Consider the following 14,260-nt stretch of genomic DNA (forward strand, 5'->3'; position numbering starts at 1 on the left):
GACACACTTCCCTCTGCCCATAGCTGACCCTCAGAGACACACTCTGCCCCATACCAAAACCGTATACTCTATGCCTTCTCTCTGCTCAGTGCTTGCTTACTTACCACCAACTAGTGTGTGCTTTACTTTTGGACTTTGGGGGTATCTTACCCATTAGGTCTAGCCTAGTACTTGGTGCACAACGGGCCCTTATTGAGTATTTCTACAAAGAAATTAATACTGAGCCATTCTGAAGAAACTGAGGCACAGGTCTGCTGGCAGGAGGCCGTGGAACTGAGATGTGCACCCAGGCCTAGAATCTGACAGTCTAACTCCTACACTCCACTGAGCTGGGGCCCAGCCAATCAGTCTGGGCACTACCGTGGGCTCAGGCTAAGGGCTCTCTTGTCCTCACCAGCCTCCTGTTGCTCTGTGTGTGGTGTGGGCATCCCAAGCTGTCCCAGGCCTGACCTGATCCTCTTGCCCCTCATCACCTTGGAATCCAAAGCTAAAGGCAGCGTACACATCCAGCAGAGCCAGACCCCTCTGCATTCACAGGCCATCTATGCAGCACGCCCTCATTGTGTTTCTGTGCCTGGCAGTCACATATACAGCCTGTTCTACTTTACAGCTTGAGGCCTGAAGTTCAGAGAGATGAGGGGCCCTGCCGTTCCAAGGCCACTGACATCCAGGCTTCCAGCTACACTCCAGTCTCCTCTTAAGGGAGCCTGAAGGGCCCATCACAGTCACTCTCGAGCAGCGATGAGAAGTGGGATGGGGCAGGGCTTAGGGCTTAGGCTTGCTCCTAGGCTGTTTCACTTTGTCTCTGGGTTGTGGATCTCTGCCTGAGCCTCAGAGTTTGGCCAGAGGACATACCTGCTGCTGGCCAGCTGATGAGTACTATCAAAGGGATTTGGGCAGCCTCTGCCCTTAGCTGTTCTGGGCCAGTGCCCTGAGTAGGGCGAGACTTGTTAAGGCCAAAGCCAAGGCTGCCACCACAGTCTCTAGCTTGGGCGTCTGTCCTCCTCCTGCTTAACTCATGGCCACAGTCCCCAGCCTCCTGAGGCTCCGCATCATAATAGAGTCTAAATTGCACCTCTCAGAGATGTTTGATGGATAATGGAGCGGCAGTGGGAGGCAGGGACCCAAGGCCTTTCCACTCCTCTGTCTGCTGCCCATCCATCTTGCCCAAGAGTCCCTGGCCACCTTGCTTCCCCAAGGCCAACTCCAGTCTCAGCCCCATGGCAGCTTTGGAAACAGGATAGACCCGGCTGGGGAGGGAGACTGCAGCCTCCCTGGAGGAGCCCTTAAACTGCCTGGACGCTTGGTGGCCTTTTCATTCCCTTGTTGTGTTTGATAGTTTATGTGGCCATCAAATTAAACCTGGTAAATTGCCCATCTTTTACGGGATCACTGGTCGTCATTGTGTGGATCACACAGACAAGTGTGGTATGAGTTACGACCTGCCAGTTCTGTGATTGACAGCAGGATGCTGATACTCCACTGGAGGGGTGCAGAGAAACAGTTCAGGCTAGTGGTCTCCATTAGCTTGAGAGAGCTAGGGGACAGGGGCTGGGAGCAGTTACTGGCTTTTGCCAATGGCCAGGATAAGAGTGCAGTGGGCTCAAAGCCTGTCCACACCACTTCCAGGCAGTGTGATTCAAGCAGGCTGTACGCCCCCTCTGGGCTCCAGCCTCCTTGTTTGTGTATGTGGCTGACAGCTGCTCTTATGTGAGGATTTAAGGTAATATGATGGGATCATGTGTGCAGAGTACCCCACACGCACAATGCCCTTCCTAAGTGCAGCCTCTGTGTCCATGGCTACCCGCTTCCTCCTATACACAGGCATAGCCTCTGTGTTAACTGTCCTTCTGTGCCTCTTCTTCATGCCCTTTTGTGCCACTGTGTCTCCTGCACGTGCACTTTCTTTCAGCCATGGGGAAATAAGGGAGAAAGGGTGGGGCTACAACTCAGCTTTCTTTCTTTCTTTCTTTTTCTTGTTGCTGTTTTGTTTTTTCAAGACAGGGTTTCCATGTGTAACAAGCCCTGGTTGTCCTGGACACACTTTGTAGACCATCTCACAGAGATCTGCCTGCCTCTGCCTCCCTAGTGCTGGGATTGAAGGGGTGCACCACCGTGCCTGGCTGTAACTCAGCTTTCAAACTCTCAGGGCCCTTAGCATTCTGACATGCTGCGCACACCATCTCACTTCCCCAGGGCCTTTGCACATGCTGTCCCTGCCACTGTGACTGCACTGTGATTTTGCCTTCACCCTCATAGGCCAGCATGCACCCTGCCCCCAGGCCTCAGCTCTCCTGCCTCCTCCTGGAAGCTTTCTCTGACCCTGACCCTCCAGAATCCAAATCTGCTTCCATTCTACCTGGCAAAGGCAGCTGAGCAGTATCTCTAACAGACTGCCAGCTGGGGAGATTCAACTCCTAGCTGTCCTCCTGTGGCCTTCTAGTGCCCTGCCTGGATGTGTCCCTCCAATCTTGCAAGGGGCAGCTACAGCCCCAAAGCCTGGCATGAGTATATGATATGATAGGGAATGCCACCTACTTCCTGGCCTTTGAGGGGGCTGAGCTGGGCCAGGCACATTCCCAAAGGAAGCCAGGCTGGGAGGAGGTGGAAGACTGGGCAGACCACCCCTGCCTCCTAGCCCCACTCCTCTTTTTGTTTGTTAATGAAGACAGGTCCCTGGAGGGGGTGAGTAGCTCCCTGATGCTAGGTATCAGGCATGGTCTCAGCTCCTGTTAGAAGGATGTCCAGGATGGTCCCCAGCCCCAAGGAGGAAGAACACGTAGAAAGGGCCAGAGGTTCCATGGCCTTCCTAGCCTCACCCATGCCCTGGATCTCTTTTTCTCTGCTACGTGCTGCTGAGAACCCTGTGTCTCTGGGAAAAAGCCCCAGCTGGACCCTGAGGAGAGACCATCCCACTCTGCCCTGTATCCCCCAAGTGTACTTCTCATATTGAAAGCTGGGCTCAGGGTGCCTGTCCTGTAATGTCCTCAGCCAGCCTTTCCTCCTGTTATTCCTACAGATCTGGAGAGGGGCAAGCTGTGCTCCTGACGCCAAAGGCCCTGTGGCTGCAGCCTGGTCTTGCTGAAGACAGTGGCCCAGGCCTTATGTCTGCCATGGAACTCGGTGGCGCCATTTTCTATTTACAGATGTCATCCCAGGCACTTCCCAAAGCCAGCAAGGGAGCTTAATGCTATCTGCCATAATGCCACTGACCCAAGCCCTGTTCTGTTTCTCCCCATCCACATTGCTAGGGTAGGGGTTGGGCTCCCAGGCAGGGCTATTAGAAAAGGGGTGACCTGTGACCACAGCATGCCTGTAGAGAAGGCAGAGGTGTGTTCTCATGTGAATGTAAGTTTCCTGAAGCTAACTAATGGAGACTTTCCTCCCTTGTGGACCCCAAATCCTCCAGTTTCTCCTCCTCCATCCCTGAATTAGGGCCTCAGGTGATATCCTCCCCTGGAATTCACTGTGACTTTCATAAATCTCTTAAGGCTTCCAGGTCCTTCCAAATGGCTGAGCCTGATGCCGAGGCAGATTAAGTTAGAGGCAGCACTCGGCCCCACCAGGGAGAAGGCTGATAGGGGCTCAGCCCACAGGGTGCAATGTTTGGCACTTACCCTGCCTTACCCTGTTAGGGCTGCCTCTGTCTCTGTCAAACATTAATGAAGGGTCTCTCAGTTCTCATCCAGTAGCTGGCAGCTACTTCTGGGGCTCAGCTGCAAGCAAGACTCAAAGAGGAGACTTCCCAGGTGACCCCTCTCCTAAGAAGGCTAGACTTTCCTTCTCTCAGTCTTGGCCTATGTAGAAGGGTGGCTTCAGGTCTCAGGGCTTCTGTGAGATGGGACCAAGCATAGTGCACTTCCTTGGGTTCTTCACTGAGCACTCCCTGGTCACAAAGAGGGACAGGTTCCTTCGTCAGCCTCATTACTTCACTGGCCCAGACGTAAGTAAGATACGAGGCCCAGGGACTTGAAGCTTGTTCTAGCAGATACCATGGGGGGAACCTCCTGCACACCCTGACTCTCTAGCACCCAGTCTTGGCTGCTTTGGGGTACCAGCCAGACTCACCCATCACCCCAGACAGCTTAGCCCCCACGCCTTGTCCGGTGGCAGCACTCAGCATTTGTAATGCCTGGAGAGTCGGGGGCGGGGATTCTTTTCAAATTTAAAGTTAATTATTTTTCTAATTTCATGCTGCATGCATTATGTATCAGCCGTTATCGCCGGCAGTAATTGCAGACAGGTATGCAAATCCACCAGAAATGAACTGCGAGTTCACCTAAGCGCGTGGGCCGCTGGGTGGGGCTGGGCAGCAGGATGTCCTCCTTGGCTTCAGAGAAAGTGAATCGCTTTAAAAAACAAGACTTTCAAATTGTGTCTTAGGAGGTTAATTATATTGATAGCAGTGTTCGATATTAAACTATGCAGGGCCAGGAAGGGGGAGGGAGATGAAAGGAGACACATGTAATTTTGTTTCTTTCTCTCTCAGCATCTCTTAATGAAATGGTCCTCCACCTGATAGTGCCGCCTGGGTCCCTTTGGAGCAAAACCGCCTCCACTGAGACTTAATTCCTTTGGGGAGGGAAAAAAAAAAAGAAGTGTATTTAATGCCAGTGGGAGGGACAAGGAAGAGAAGGGACAGTGCCAGCTAGGCAAGTGACAGTCCTCAAGACCAGGGCTGGGTCTGGGGTCTTTGCTGCTGAGCTCCTTGGTAACCTGTAGGAGCCTGGAAGAGAGAGGAGCAGGTGTGTGGGAAGGGCTGATCAGAATGGATTCCAGGCAGGCATGGAGACTAAAGCTCTCAGAAGCAGCCCTGCTCTAAATGAGGATTTCTTTTTCTGATCTCCCGTTTCCTGGACACCCATTAGAGCGTCTGGTTCTGGGAACTAGACCTACACTCCTGCTTTTAAGGTGTGGTCTATCCTGTGCCCAGAAATAAACCTGGCCCAGAGGGGCTCTGTAAACATATTTTGTGTCTGTGTATATGTGAGGGCCACAGGTTGTTGTGGGATGTATTTCTCTGTTGCTCTCCCTCCACCTTATCTTTTGAGACAGGTCTCTCACAGAATTCAGAGCTCACCAACTGGCTAGACTGGCTGGCCAGGGATCTTCAGAGATCACCTGTTTCCGCCCCCACCCCCAGTCCAGGGTTACACACATGCACCGCCGTGCCTGGCTTTTATGTGGGCACTGGGCATCTAAACCCAGGGCGTTGTACACGGCCCTTTACTGATGGTGCCATCTCCCTAGCCCACAAGTTTTGAATAAATGAGGCAGGCTCTATAATCTAAAGCCCAGAACTAGGCAGTTGGAGGAAAGATGGAGGTGAGACTTTCCCATCAGCACCACTCCTGAGGCCATGATGATCTGGCTGTGCTTGCTGTAACAGTGCTGAGAGTCGAAAAGTTCTGTCTGGACCATGAAGAACTGTCCACCCACCCAGGCCTCAGACTCACTGCCCAAATCCAGCTGCTCTGGAGAAGGCCTGGATGAAAGCATGCAAAACTGGAAAACCGACAGAACCCTGGGAGCGGGAAGAAGGGGATTCAAAGCCCATCTACCTGCCTTTTATAGCTGTTGGGGAACAGGCTCAGCGGCAGAGCCTTCTAGCAGTCCCTCCTGGGGCTGAACTCTCAAATTCTTCCCCACAGGGTTGTACCAGCAGGTGATGGGACACGCCCCAGCTCACCAACATCTCTTGCCAGCCGCCAGTTTGTGGACTCTTCTCAAGGGTCCGGGTGGGGGGGTCTCCTAGGAATAGCTGGCCTTCTCTCTTTTCAGCTGGCCCATGTGTACAGAAGGGCACATTCAGGGAGGGAACTGGCCCTAGTTTACATCACTCTCAGCCAGAACCCCCAGGCCCATCTCAGGCACCTGTCCCCAAAGCCCAGTGTGTTGCTTTTTGTGCCTCTGCCTCTAGGTGCAATGAGGCTGCACTGAGACTGCCCAGCAGATTTTCCATCAGCACTTTGAGCAACAGGATTTTCAGGAGGTGGTTGCTGCTCCCCTCTGGCTTAGCCTGGCCCCAGGAATTATCCCCTAGCTCCTCCTATGGGCTGGGAAGAAGTTGAAGATGCAGAGAAGGGGACCATAGGAAGGCGGGGGCCCAGCTGTGTGCCTGCGGCCCTGCTGCTAGGTTGTCGTGCCTTTATAATAAATAACAGCAAATAGCCCATCCGCAGGGCATCCTTCACGCCAGTGGCTAATAACACGGCTATTAATGCCCCCACAGACGGCGTGCACAGTGCGCAGCTCTGACTGATGTCCCAGGCCCTGGTGCAGTCATAAATCAGCCCCTCTCTTGGGGCAGAGCGTGGGGAAGTGTCATTTTCCATCTTGGTAATGAATTGGGGCTTCCCTGCCCTGCCTAGGGCTCTGAGGGGTTCTGAGGTTGCCAGGATTACTGTTTGCAGAGGTACCGCCCCTCCCCTCTTCACCCTTGGGGAGTCCAGGAGGAGCAAGCCTGGCCAGCCACCTGCTGTGTAGCCTTGGGACACTCACTCCACCACTCTGAGCCTATCTGTCCCCTCTAACCAACAAAAGGGCTGTACTGCAGGTCAGGGTGGATGATGCCAGGCATGGCTCCTGATCAGCCCCACCCTGGATCTCTCTGGCCAGAGCAGGACAGGTCTGCATGGAAGGGATCTCGCTAGTTCAAGGGTAGCAGGTATCAAAGCCAATGGCCTTGGTCCCCTAAGCTCTTGCCTAACCCATCACTGTTGTCTGTCCCCTTTGTACAGAGCAGGTGGCCATCAGCCCTAGCAGGGAAAGGCCCAGAAGGAGAAGACCCTCCCCGCTGTGGCTCACTCCCAAGCGGTCTCTCTTACGCCTGGCAGAGATCTCTAGATGATCCCGACCCCAGCAAGCAGAAGCCTCCTGTCTGGGGCCTCCAAAGGACAAGACTCAGTTGTCCCTCTCACGCACTGTGCTCTCTCCAGATGGTAGAAGACTCTTGTCCCCTTTCTGGGCCACCAGGAGCCCTTTTTCATCTCCCTTAGCCCATGCTCTTACCTCTTCTGTAGCTGCTCCCGGAGCCACTGGGTCTCACTGGTCACTGCTTTAGAAGCTCCAGGCTTCACATCCCTGGTCCCATGTCACCTGCAGGCTCAGAACCACTCAACCACAGACCGCAGCCCAGTGCAGGGGGAGCACTGAGGCACACAGAGAGTGAGGAGGTCTTCAAGTCTTCCTTGCGGCCAGGCCTCAGATATGGCTGCAGGTCCCAAGCTGCATCTTTGGCACTCTAGGCCACAGGAACAGATGGCTTGGCTCTCTGGAGTGAGGGGTGGTGTATGCTCTGGGTGCACAGGGCACCCCCGGGGACTCCTGAGCCGGGCATGCCCTACAGCCCAGCGTTAGTCCCCGGGGAGTGTGGCCTCTCACTGGCCATCACTTCCACCATAGCTCTTTGTAACTTTGGTCCTTTGTCCACAGGCTGTACCTCTTCTGAAACGCCTCTGCGGGTGGGGGGGGCTGTTACCCCCTTTTTCTTTAGCAAGTTTTTTCTTTTAATCCCTTTAAGTCACTTGGCAGAATGGCTCAGTGCAGAGAGCACTCTTGCGTGACAGAGCTGAGAGGGAGCCACTCTCCAAAGAATCAGTATTCCTGCCACTCAGGCTGCCTCTGTGTGTGTGTGGGGGGGTCTGTTACCCCTCTAAGGAGTTCAGATGTTTACCGCAGGCTGCAGCCACCTCGCCTCGCACTGCTGAGCTGTCAGGCTTGTGTGCCCCACTTCGGGACGGGGGCTTGTCTGCTTGGCTGCTCCTGTTTGTAGAGAAGCTTCTGGGGTTGGGTGAGGTGGAGGGGTGGGTTCTTCCTGCTTCAGCCCCTGGCTCAGCTGTCCAGAGTGGAGCCTTCACCTACTCCCTGCTTCTTCACCTGCCAAAGGCAACACAAGTGATCAAACCCAAGGAAGTCAAGAGCCACAAGGACGAGTACCACAGGCAGCCATGGCCTCAGCCCCATTGTTCTCACCCCTTCCCAGTCTCTGGTTTGTTTGGTTTTGTTTTGGGACAGGATCTTACTGTGTATCCCCGGCTAGCCTGAAGTGTAGACCAGGCTGACCACAAACTCACACAGATCCCCAGGTCTGGTTTTGGCTTGCAGTGCTGGAGATCAAACGCAGGGCTTGGCGTGCCAGGCAAGCGCTCTGCTGCTGAGCCACATCCCCAGATCCATATTCCTGAACAAATACGACTTCCCTTCAAGCCTGGCAAGGGTCTGAGATTATCGTCCCCACCACCTGTCACTTTTTAAATCCAGGTAGCAGGTAACGAACACAACCCTTTCCTGTAACCACCTGAAAGGACTGGGCAGAGAGAAAGGAAGTTTGGGGGCTCAGCAAGATGGCTTAGTGGGTAAAGACACCTAGCTAGCATCAAGCCGGAAGACCTGAGTTCCATCCAAGGGAGCCCAGAAGGCAAGAACTGACTCACAAGTTGTCCTCTGACCACACACAAAGTAAATAAATTAAGTGTAATAATTAAAAAAAAAGTTTGGGGAGCTCCTCAAAGCCCCCATTTCCTCAGCACTTGCTCCTCTTACTACATGTCATTTGAGGGTTTCAACTGGGCTATCCTGGTCTTGGCTTCCAGAACAAGTTCAGCTTCTCTGGCTCACCAGGGGCCTATAAAGGTGGGTCTCCAGTGTTCCTGACCTCCCTCCTTAAGCTGTCTCTCTCTCATAGGGCCAGATTTCCACACCCTGCTGCCCTTCCTTCTGTAGAGACCTGGGGTACTGCAGGCTGCCCCTAGGAATACAAAACAAAAATAAAGCTGTCCCCTCCCTCTCATTAGCAGCCAGCCAAGAAGGCCCAACTCTGGAATCTCCATTCCCCTGAAGACTCTATGGAGTCTTAATGGCAGATGTGAGAGCACAGGCTCTGGTTAGGACCAAAAGGGCTGGTTCAAGGCCTGATCAGTGCCTGCAGCTGGCACATCTGGGGTGCATATTTAATAAGCCCATGTGCCAAGCAGAGGTAGCTGTCCACGCTGCAGCCCCCAGGGGCCACAGGGAGCACATGGGAAGAATAGAGCATGTGGCCAGTGTGTGAAGGAATGACGGGGTTAAAGGGCACTCTCAGGAGACTTTCCCAGGAGGCCAGACAGGAACTCAGAAAAGCTAGGGCCACCAGGGCTTCGGGTGCCAGGAGGCAGGTGGCACAGTCCCGGGCAGGCGCAAAGTGAAGTTAGGCAGGAGGGAAGATAAGCCTATGCCTGCAGAGGGGCCAGTGGTAGCTGCAGCCTGAGCCATTATTGCTATTACCACCCGCGTGATTTCATCCAATTATAAACTGTAATTTCTCTATGAAAGCGAGAGATGGAAAGAGTCCAGTGAGGTCATCTGCCTTCCTGGACAGGCCAAGGAAATTGTTTTATACTGCTGGGGGTGGGGTGGGAGGAGGCAGCCAGACCACCGCGCACACACACACACTGGATGGGGGCTGTGTCCCAGGAGCCTGAAACCCCAGCATCCTCTTCACAACAGATGCAGACCACAGAGTGTTGCTTTTGAAATCACAGGCCCAGGAAGAAGGCAGAGCATTCCACTGGCTGTGTGCTTGACTCAGCCTCCTCTAGCTCTCAGGAGCTAGTGAGCGCTGGCCTCCCACCCGTAAGGCCCCTAGAGCTGGTCAGCCTGGCTCACCATTGCAAGCCCTACCTTCCACGTGGCCTTGTAATGCCCCCAGTGAGACTCATTCAGACAGCCATGCATGTGTTGACAGCCGCGCAAGCATATGAAAATATATGTCACATACATAAAAGTAGGCTCACATGCAAAAACCCCAACACAGGAAAACAGAAGTGTACACACACACGAGCAGATATATGCATCCCTGCATATTTAAATCCTTGCACATGCGCAGAAATGAACACATGCACACATATGGACGAATGCATTGCCAAGATGTTCACACGTTTGCACCCAGGAATGCACATAACACTCCCACAGGCATGCATGCCTACTCATGAACACGTTTACACATGGACATGAGAAAACACAGAGACCGACAGGAATGTGCACATACACATGAAACAGCGCACACATGTGACATGCGGGCCTTTCCCTGCTCTGTCCCCCTCCTGTGAAATTCTCATATGCCAGCCCTCCCTCCCTGCCTTAGGCACCCTCCCTCCAGATACGTGGTTCCACACGTATATAATGGCAGTTTATGTAACAAGGGTAAAGTGGGCGAATATGAAGGCCGGGTACTCTAGCACCTGGCTCAGAGCCACGAACACAATAGGTATTTAATAAATGCAAGAGTATGTCATAAACTCAACTAAGAGAGTATGCTGATCCTCTTCATTCTGCTTTCTCACTGGAAAAACCAGAACGCAAGCGAGGGTCTGCCTTGTTGACTCACTCCGCTGCCTTTCCTGAGTCCTTAGAGCGTCATGGGCCCCTCCAGTGTGTGGACAGAAGGTTTAGCTAAGGTCTCCTTTCTGGAGGGTCCTTTCAGGTATCTTGGGACATGTACGGGCTTTCCAAGCCAGCCTAGTAGTGTGAGCCCTGCGCAGTGCTGTGGCTCTTTTCACCTATGGGTGCTTGATTATGGCCACCTGTAGCCACTGCACCAGCTACATGTGGCCTGGAAGAAATATGTGAGTATGCCTGCTGGCAAGCACCTGTCCTGAATCCCTGCAGACTAACAAGAGCCATACCCCTGCAGTTGCTGTCTATGCTATCATGGGTTAGCCAATGAATCTGCTGGGCCCTAGGAGACCAGGAATGGGCCCTTCTTCCCTTCTTAGCCCCCATGGGGCAGCCCTGCTGAGCCCAGCCCATCTCTCTTGTGCCCATGCTCCTCTGGTCTAGTCTTTGTACGAGTAAACCTTTTTTTTTTTTTTTTTTTTTTAAGTCTACTGAGTAAAAGCTTCCATCTGTCAGCTTTTTGTCACACATGGGTCCTTTTGTTAGCCACAGCCGTAGTGAAAAGATTGCCAAGCGCTGGGTCCCCAGCTCTGCTTTGTCCTTTGCATTTTGGTCTGATGGACCCACTCATACGATCATCCAGCAGGGGGGCATACACTCTGTCCTTTCCCAGTATCTCTGTGTTGACATCTCCCCTAAGCCCCAGGCCTGGCTGGTGGGTCAGGAGGGACAGCCCATCACACAGGCTGAGAAAGTGAGCAGGAGAGCCAGGGCGCCTAATCTAGGCCATTTTTCCTCTCCCCACACCATGCCAAGACCCAATGAAGCACGACTACGTCACTGCACAAACACAGCATCTCCAGACCCTGAGTTCCTCCCAAGGCCTAATTCTCATGCCTTCTACCTCTCCATTTTCTCTCTCCATTCCTCTGTCCATCTCCTTCCCATCCATCTATCCATTCAATCCGCCAACCATCTCTCCTCCATCTTGTCTGCCCACCTACCCACCCAGGATTCATTCATCCATTTAACCAATCACTTTTCTTCCATCCATCTCTCTGACCATCTATCCCTCTAATCTATTCAACTATCCAGCCACCTCACCTAGCAAACTCAGTCCAGTAATGCTCCAGGTACCGTACCAATGGGGACTAGAGGAGCCAGCTCTTTAGGAAGTCTCAGCCCTGTGGGGAAGCCAGTGGCTAGCAGATACTACAGTGTGCATGAGATGCACACCAGGCACGGTTTAGGGGGAAGGGAGGAGTTTGGGGGAGAGGAGCTTCCTGAGGAAGCCCTACCCTACGATTCTGGCATCCTTCAGGCTCCCCTGACAGCCACTCAAGAACTTGATGGCAGTGCAGTCCACTTCTGTCCCTCAGGGCTTGCTGCCGAATTTGATAGGTCTTTAGCTTTTCTGTTCACGCTGCCTTCCAGACCTATGCTTGCTGATATTAATTCCTGTATTAGCAATTAGCCCACCTGTTTCGCTTCAACCTCTAGCTCTTAGGGATAGACTCTTATGTGCATGGTATTAATCAGATGCCTGGTGTGTGCTATGCAAACTGAGGTGGGGTGGGCTCCATCCCATGGCTAGCCCATTTAGCCAGTCACATTTGAAATGAAAGCATGCTGCCTCCTTGGGCACAGCTGCCCTGTAGCTCAGAGGGCAGAGTTCCCATCACAGCCGGCAGGTTGGAGATGGAGTGAGCTGGGAAAGTGGGATTTGCTTTCGTTAGGACTACAGGCTGCAGGCAACGTCTGTATCCTACTTTTCTAGATGAAGAGGCTGTGATCAAACAGACTTTGTTCTGAGGCTGCTTACTGCCCCCCGAGGATGGCCAGACACAGGGCCTGCTCCTTTCCCCTTCATCACTGAGGGTGGCCACTCTTCTTATGCCAGTAGAGGCACCACAGTGACAGGGCAGGGTGACAAGGGCGAAGGATTGCAGCTAGAGTCACAGGCCAGAAGAGGGGCTAAACTGCTCTTAAGACAAGGTCAGCACAGTTGAGAGGTGGAACAGTAATTGAGGCAGAGGGAACAGCACGTGCAAAGGGTCAGAATGGGAGGGCTTGCACCCTCAGAGAGCTGAGAGTAAAGCTCGGGCACAGTGGAAGGCAGCGAGGTAGGGGATGGGAACCTGGCCTTGGGGGAGCCTGGACTGTGCTGAGGGACCATACCGAGAGTGGCAGGAAGCCTGCTGGCACTGTCCAGGCAGGGAAGAAGATGGCCCAACTTGGAATTTAGGCAGATCACTCTTTCTCATGTGGATAACTGGGGTGAGGGGGCTGGGCTGGGAACAGTAAGCACAGGGTCACAGGGAAAAAGCTGACTCAGGAACCTTCTGGGTTCTGCTCCTTGAAGACATGCCTGGTGCTCCACAGGGAGCCAGCCATTTTCCTTGCAGGCAGGGGGAGCACAGCATGGCCTCCAGAGGCTGTGGCGGGCAGCTGGGGTCCCAGCTCCTTTTCCTGCTCTAGAAGTAGGACTCCTCCCTCTGTCTCTTATTGCTTCAGGCAAGGCCTGGCACAGCATGGCACCCGAGGAGCAGTGGGGTGAGATGGGCAGAGCTGAGCGTCTGCTTGGTAGTGTGAACCTCCCCGGTCAGTCTGCACTCTGCTAAGTGGACTGCCTCCTGACAAAAGACAGACGTTAAGAGACTGGTATGTCTGTGCCAGCCAGGTCGCAGGTGTCCGTGGGAGTCCCCACACTGGACCATTGCCAGTCCCTACCTACCTGTAAAGACAGACACATGCAGAGCAGGGAGGTCAGCAAGAGCAGAGCCCCAGAGGAGCATGTTTGTGGCTGTGTGAACACATATGTGCATGTGTGTAGGTTAGACGACAACCTCAGGTGTTGTGCTTTGGATGTGGTGTGGGACAGACCTACCCTGGAGATAAACACAGGACCTCTGCGACAGATGCCTCTCCCTTCACAACTGTGGTCACAGGTGCTCTCTGACTTTATTCCTGCTCCCACACTGGGCAAGGACAGATGCCACCTACACTGTAAGGTGATCCTCGAATGATCCTGCTTCTGCAGGTCCCAGGGCTGGGGAGAAAGAGGCCCCAGATTCCTAGGATACTGGCTCTCCCCAACGTAGCCAAACAGTGGAAGTGATGAGAACTGCTGCCAGGAGGGACAAGCATCACTCTAGCAGGGAAGAGACAAGAGCAGGGAGGAGCCACAGAGGCCCTGGGTATCCAGAGTGGGCCCTGGGCCTGTGACTTTGAAACCCCTGAGCAAGGGCAGTAGAGCTCCTGGGCTGCAGAACTGTGAGTGGGCGCCAGGCAGGGCGGGCCGATGGTGGCTGACACCCATCTGGACTCCTGGAGGGACAGATGGCTGTCCTGAATCCCTGCAAGGAGAGCTCCCCAGGAAGGCTTGGAACCTGTTAACCTAGGAGTGGGTCATGGAGGCCGTGGCCTGACCTGCTCCATTGCTCTTGGGAGGTGGGGCTAGAGTGGCAGTCCCTGGTCCACAGGGACACTGCTGGCCCTCTGTCTACCAGGGCCCAGTTAGGAGGCTGCCCTGCTGTCCTGGCCTCACTTGGTAGGCTTTGCTGTACCTTGACCCCCACACCCAGGAGGGCCTTGACAGGCCTGGGAAACCATGATGATGAGCCTGGTGCCAGTAGCTAAGGTCAGAACCTCTGTTTCAGGAAAATGGCCCACTTTTGCCAGCAATATTAGTGGCTTCTTGACCCTGCCTACCCCACCATGGTGACCTCAAGTGGTCCCTTAGACTCCCTGCTCCCTGCCTGCCCCCACCTTCATTTCTGAGCACTCTCATATATCCCATAGCCCCAGCGATACTGGAGAGAGAGAGAGAGTGTGAGAGAAAGAGTGTGTATGAGTGTGTGTGTGTGTGTGTGTGTGTGTGTGTGTG

At 53.8% G+C, this 14,260-nt stretch overlaps 2 protein-coding genes across 5 annotated transcripts in view; one reads left to right on the plus strand and one right to left on the minus strand.

Annotated features, from left to right (window-relative positions):
• Positions 1-14,260, plus strand: part of Macrod1 (mono-ADP ribosylhydrolase 1) — a 139,896-nt gene that overhangs the window by 40,787 nt on the left and 84,849 nt on the right. The gene's annotated exons all lie outside the window — the stretch shown is intronic.
• The window catches only part of Flrt1 (fibronectin leucine rich transmembrane protein 1), an 80,011-nt gene that overhangs the window by 11,603 nt on the left and 54,148 nt on the right, over positions 1-14,260 (minus strand). For both annotated transcript variants that reach the window (XR_009592409.1, XM_021642270.2), the window contains exon 2: positions 7,012-7,878. The gene's annotated coding sequence lies outside the window, so the exon portion shown is untranslated. The remainder of the gene's footprint in view (positions 1-7,011; positions 7,879-14,260) is intronic.

The sequence above is a fragment of the Meriones unguiculatus genome, chromosome 1 (assembly GCF_030254825.1).
Source record: "Meriones unguiculatus strain TT.TT164.6M chromosome 1, Bangor_MerUng_6.1, whole genome shotgun sequence".
Lineage (NCBI taxonomy): Eukaryota > Metazoa > Chordata > Mammalia > Rodentia > Muridae > Meriones > Meriones unguiculatus.